At 41.5% G+C, this 6,301-nt stretch overlaps 1 protein-coding gene across 5 annotated transcripts in view; it reads right to left on the reverse strand.

Moving 5' to 3' along the window:
- Positions 1-6,301, reverse strand: part of Csgalnact1 (chondroitin sulfate N-acetylgalactosaminyltransferase 1) — a 296,177-nt gene that overhangs the window by 163,441 nt on the left and 126,435 nt on the right. For 3 of the 5 annotated variants that reach the window (XR_004517882.1, XM_010624869.3, XM_033765461.1), the window contains exons 1-2: positions 6,046-6,160; positions 5,721-5,808 (exon numbers count right to left, since the gene is read on the reverse strand). The gene's annotated coding sequence lies outside the window, so the exon portion shown is untranslated. Of the gene's footprint in view, positions 1-5,720; positions 5,809-6,045; positions 6,161-6,301 lie in introns of those variants that run through there. The other 2 variants (XM_010624876.3, XM_010624871.3) reach the window with 1 other exon arrangement.

The raw sequence follows: 6,301 nt of genomic DNA on the forward strand, positions 1-6,301 counted from the left end.
AAAATAAAGTTCAAAAAATTACCATCAAAGTCTATTGACATGAATCATGTATTAATTTATTCTTTTCTTCCCCTTCTCAAGACCTCTACTCTTCGGCACGTATCCTGTATGCTAGGAACAAAGTTGCTATTCACATGTTTTACAGAGTTAGTAAACAATTTCAACAAGAAGTCCTGGCCACAAGCTTCTATTATACACAAGAATCTGGTTTTCCCAGCATTCCCATCAATTTTGTTAATTAATTCCTTTTTGGCTCAAGTTAGCCCAGTTGATTTCTGTTTCTTGAAACCAAGAATGTTAAATAATATTCCACATTTAATTTTGCTCATAAGTAAAGTTTTGAAAATTAACCATCATTAATTAGTATAGTTAATTAGCCACGTTAAAAGAAGATTTCCTTTTTTTTTTTTTTTTTTGGTACCGGGGATTGGACTCTGGGCCTTGCGAGGCAGGTGGTGGAACCACTGAGCTAAATCCCCGGACCCTCCATTTTAATAAATAGGAGAAAGGCCAAAACTTCAAGGTAAAAGTTAGTCCTTTAAAGGGAACATTGGCTCTTTGAAACCCACACACACTTTTTCTCATTTCTCTGTGGATGACTGAGACCTTCATTAGAGACTGTGTCCCTATCCAAGAACTGCTACCTGGTGACCACAGGGCACACAGAACTCCTAGCACAAAGTAAGCCTCCATGTGTATCTAGAGAGTTGAAAATACACAAATTAAAACTTTTCAGTGTGATCCTTCAGTAATATTTTTGATTAGTGTATTTTTAAAATAACTTTAGAAAAGAATTTAAAGTATCAACTTGGATTCTAAATTTGCTTAATAGAATAGATCAATTTTATGACAGTCGGACCAGACTCTATGATTATGTTTGTAAGGTTCAAAAGCTAAGTGACACTGAGCTGTGTACTTCCGCTAGGTTTATAATTCTTCCCCTTCACCCTCTGCTCTGTCTTTTTCAGTGCCATCTCAGCCCACCTCTCACCAGGCAGCTCCCTCACATTTTTGCCTGCCCTCCATCTCAGCTCATAGAATCCTGGCTGATGTGATTCCAGTCTCTTTTTAAATTCTTTGAGAAAGATATTGCATCATGGGTCGGAACCTTGGTGTAGAAGAAGAACTGCTTCCAAACTGCTTTCAAAATTACACTCTTTCAAAATTATACTGTTATTTGTACTTTCAGAGCCATGCTTTGCCATGAGAAAGCTTTATTATCATGATGAGAGGGAAAAAAGCAAAAAGACTAAAGTGGCTGGCTTATGAGTAATCATATCAAGCCCTGGAGTCTGTCAGGCCCTCTGCTTGTGAAAGAGCAAACATTTCTGCTCTTAATCATAAAAGTAATCTTTAAAGTGTCATACAAGTATTTCTGGATGAGCAATAAGATCCTATTATCTTTGCTAAAGAAAAGCAGGTGAGGAAGTGAATAATTCTGAATCAGATTTTACTTCAAAAATAGGCAACAATAAGAACAGGGATAATGAGGTCTAAAATTAAATCCAGAAGATCTTACCAATATAAATATGGTTTGTTTTTGTCATTGTATATTAAATGACAGATTTATTTATTTTTAAATAAAAAAACAATTTAAAAATCAAAGCAAGGAGAAATAAAGCTCAAAACATAAGGTCTCTAAATCGAAGAAATGCTTCTTATTCTTTTCTTGTGAAAGAACAATATCTTCATAAAAGCAAGCACTCTGACTTTTTACTTTTAATTGTAATAAAGTACATTTAAAATAAAATTTACTGTTGAAACCATTTGTAAGTGCACAACTCAGTAACATTAAGTACATTCACAGAAAGTGTGCCAAGCATATTCATGGATGTGTAGCCAAGGACCAGAACTTCCTCATCTTGCAAAATTTAACCCTATACCCACTGAACAAGTCCCCACTGTCCTTACCCACCAGCACCTGGCAACCTCCATTCTACTTTCCCCTCATGTAAGTGGAGTCACACAGAATGTGTGCTGTTATGTCTGGCACAATGTCCTAAAAGTTCATCCAGATTGTAGTAGGTATCAGAAATCTCTTCCTTTCAAGGCTGATTATCATCCCAGTGTTTGGAGAGAGCATTTTTTTGATAATCCATTGATCTGAAAAAGCCTCCTCAGGTTGCTTCTCCTCCCTTTGACTTAAACAACTGATTTAACTAAGTAGGCACTGGCTCTGGGGTGAGATTGCCTGGGTTCAAATCCTTCCCCTTCATGGTGGCACAGAAAAGACAACGTTTAAAAAGAAAGACAGAATCTGAGGGAAGAAGGGAGACACATTGTCAAGCTAGGCAAAGCAAAACACCAGCAGGAACCGGGTCCGGTGATGGTTTCCCGATACCAGAAACTCATCCAAACATTTGATTGTGACTATGAATATGAAAAAATAAGTAACGAAACATGGTAAAAATGTAGAGACCATATCTCCTTCAGGGATAGGGATGGTGAAAGGATGGAATCTAACAAATGAACAGTTGTAAACAATGGGAAAAATAGGCAAAAGAGAGGCACCATGGCCAGCCCAGCCCACGTTAGGGCTTAGGAAAGGCTCCTCCCCTGGCAATTCTGCCCATGAGTGGGAAAGTGCAGCAGCTCTAGAAGTGAGAGGCTGAAGAACAGACCAGGCTTGGAAGCTTGAACCTAATACCCTGCACGGGGAATCTGAAAAAGCAGAGCCACAGAACAGAATAGGAAAGACAAGAAACAAGGCCTAATCAAGAATCAACAGGAAGAAAAGTACCACGAAGGAGTCACAGGAAGAAGTTAGAACTGGCCAGAAGGCACAGGTCCCTCAATGCCCGTTGTGGCACCAGTGTGAACCTCCTCGGGAAGCCTCAAGTGTGGAAAACAAACTATGACTCCAGAGAATAAATTAGGATTGAGGTGGTCAAAGCTGACACTCATTAAAAGCTTACAGATTTTATACCTCATTCTGAGAAATGAAAATATCTTAAAAGTAACATCTTAAAAGTTAAAAAAAAAAAAAAAAAGAAAACCACTTCCACAGACACAAACTGTTCTACTTGATTATCTGGCTTTTCAAATATGCCAAGTTACTACATGATAGTTCTATAGTATAGACCAGCATCACCTAACAACGGAAAGGAGTTCTGAGAAATGCATCATAAGAATTTCATGGAGCTAACTTCCACAAATTTTGAAGGCTGCAATGTCCCTCAATGGTATGATCCTATGGGACAGCCACTGCCGTGAGTGGAATGTCTCATAGCTGCATTTACGCCACGTTCATTCTCAAGAAGATTGGATCAGTACTATCTTATGATATTTGGTAGAGATTGCTCCTGAGCTTGCAGAGCTCCTGAGGGCCTACAAGGTGATGTGTCTGTAGAACCATGACTTCCAGACATGGTGGAGGTGGGGGAACATCACCTGAGAAAGCAAAGTCTGCTCTCTGCTTACAAGACCTTCTTGCAAACAGAAATGGCAGAGGTTCAGATATGAGACATCTCTTTATTCACTTTCTACCTTTCCCTCATTCACTCACTCACTCATATATCCATGCCCTTCTGTGGCACTTCACAGAAGCCAGGCAATGTCTTAGTCTCAGAACTAAGCAATGTCTATAGAGGAAAGCTTCCCTTCCCTCAGCTTCCCTGAAAGCTGTGGAGATGGGTTTTGAAGGATCAGTAGGAGTTCTTTAAGGAGCAACAAGAAAGTGTTCCAGCAGGAAGAAGAGTGTAGAGACAATCCAACTTCAACTGGGGGAGGAGCAGGCAAGAGAGGGGCTGGGAAGTGTGGAGACCTGAGCAGGTGGTATCAAAGCACAGGGACGGAGAAGGACGGAGCCCTGAGATGGCAGCACATCTCTTCCTGACAGGACGAAGGGAAGTAAGATATGGGAGCGTGGAAACGTTTTAGGGTAGGGCGTGGCAGAAAATACAACAATGAGCTGGGACAAGCTACTGAATGAAGATAAATATATGGTGAGCAGCAATTAGCTGAGGAGGAAACCTGCTGGGACAGGCTCTGTAAAGGATGTGTTCAGGACACAGGGCATCCCGATTGCGAGGCTTTTATGGCCTAGCACTACTAAGTATCTGAGTCAAACGATGAACTCTCTTGCCTGGGATTTCGCCATGACCGAGCCCACACGATGTGCAAGGAACAACATAGCCATTCGCTCTCCTCCTAGGCGGCACTCGGGCTCCCAGGGAGCCGGGTGGGGGGCACGGCTGCAGGACATTCAAACCTCCACTCCAACAAAGCGAGGAGTCGTTCCTGGACAAAGATGACGGCCCCAGTTCCCACGAGAGGCTCCCTGGCACTGCCCCCTGCATGTGTGCTGAGGCTCCACGGCACTGTGACTGCCCCTCAAATCCCACGTGTGCTGTGCAGCCTCGTGCTTCTGCCACCCAAGCTCATGATTCTGAGAACCTAACTTCTGAGTGTAAATCTCCCCTAACCCTGCATTTGCCAAGTAGAACTTCATCAGCTTTTGACTGTCACTCTCTTTTGCTAGTTTATTCTGACGCTTTGCTAACATTATCACGAGGTTTTGACATTGTTCTTTTTTCCTCCACCCAAGTCAAAAACATTAGACATCACAAGACCCAAGAGGGAACCGATCCCGCGTGCCCTCCCTCAGGCTGGCCCCGAGTCACCCAAGCCTATTAGCCACTGGACTTTTTCTACACAGCAAAGAATTTGTGAAGAAGCACTCCGGGGTTATTAACGTTTGGCCAAGGCTGCTCATTTTTCTATTTTTAGGAAATCAAACATAGTTCTTTTTAAAATGCCACATACTCTGTCATCCAATACAGTGCAGTCCAAACACTCTAACTCCCACCCAGTCTTTTATCTCAATCGTGGTAACAAAAAGAAAAACAACAACACAATAGCACGAGGAAAACCGTGACAGAAATTTGATAAATGAAGAGGGAAGATGAAGGCTACATTTCATGGATAAATGTGCATCTCCAGCACAGCTCACTTATCTTCATTTTTTATGTCAACTGAGTCATTTCTGGAGAAAATGAAGAAAGGAATTGCGCTTTGCTAAAAACAGGAACCATATCCACACCTTAATGATGTCCCTAAGGTTTTTCTTTTGCTTTTTGTTATGTTTTTTAAATTTAGTCTTGCCAAGTGTAATAAAATACCTTCCTGCAAAGAATCCAAAATTATTGATTCTAAGAGCAGAACTGGAACAATATTCCAGAGATTTATACTTGTTTCCCCCACAGAAACCAACCACGTAATCCATTAGGGTGCTCCTGTCTAAGAATTCTAGGAAATATACCTCTGAAATGTTGTAAGCTTAAAAAAATCATTCTTTAATTTTCTATACCATTGTATTTAAATAAATATTTTGTAGCATAGTCAAGATTATGCTAGCCATTTGATTACATGGTACTGTATTTTAGAATGATTAGATTTTGTTCTAACTTGAAAAAAGGGAAAAATAGTGCTTTCAGTGAACATTTTTATAAAAAAAAGAATTATGTAACTCTTGTAGCTGTGCTATTAAGTCACTTGCCACTCTGAGAAGAGATAAATACTTAAAAAGTTGGCAAAGTTAAACGTAGATTACAGTCTTTCAAAACCGAAAAAGAGGATTCAAAGCTAAGTAACTGCATTACTTGGAAAAAGTATTGCTGTCTTGAAATAAAAGCTTGTCATTAATCCAACTACTGAAAATAAAATGAAATTTAGCACATTTCAAACATAACCAAAGTACTGAATGAGACAGGCGCACTTACCTGGCACTATAAGCAAAGGTCGGCGCGGCTACGTCTTCATTGCTGCCCAGGATACCAGCTGTCCTGGCCCCTCTCCTTGATCAGGAATCTAAACCAGAAGGGGGGCAGTCAGGTGACATTACAAAGTGGTAAAATGTTTCACGATTCATCGGAAAGTCTTGCCCCCCCAAAGCAAGTATTTTCCCCTCCCTATTTTAATGAGTAAAATGCAAAAATACTTGTTTCAAAATTTAAATCAATGTTTTAACAAGCGAAAGCGGCAGAGAAGACCATGAGAAGCTAAGCGGGGAGCTTTCAAGTGGAGAAGAACAAACAAAAAGCTGACCTCGCCAGAAGGACGCGCGCACCGCTGGCCAACACCGCTCCCACCTAGCACAGCCGCTTCCCAGGCTGTGACAGCGCCTGAGTCGCACCGGCTTCAGCGCGGGAGGCCGGAGGGAGGCGCTGCCCTCGCTGCCAGGACCGCGCTCAGCGCCACCACTTTAAAGAAGAAAGAAAGCCATAGAACGAAATGTTGAAAATAGAAAATCCTCCCGTAAGTTTTTCTCCAGGGAAGGGGGAGGCGGCGAGGCCCGCTCCCG

This window comes from Fukomys damarensis, unplaced genomic scaffold (assembly GCF_012274545.1).
Source record: "Fukomys damarensis isolate Sample0158 unplaced genomic scaffold, DMR_v1.0_HiC HiC_scaffold_18, whole genome shotgun sequence".
Lineage (NCBI taxonomy): Eukaryota > Metazoa > Chordata > Mammalia > Rodentia > Bathyergidae > Fukomys > Fukomys damarensis.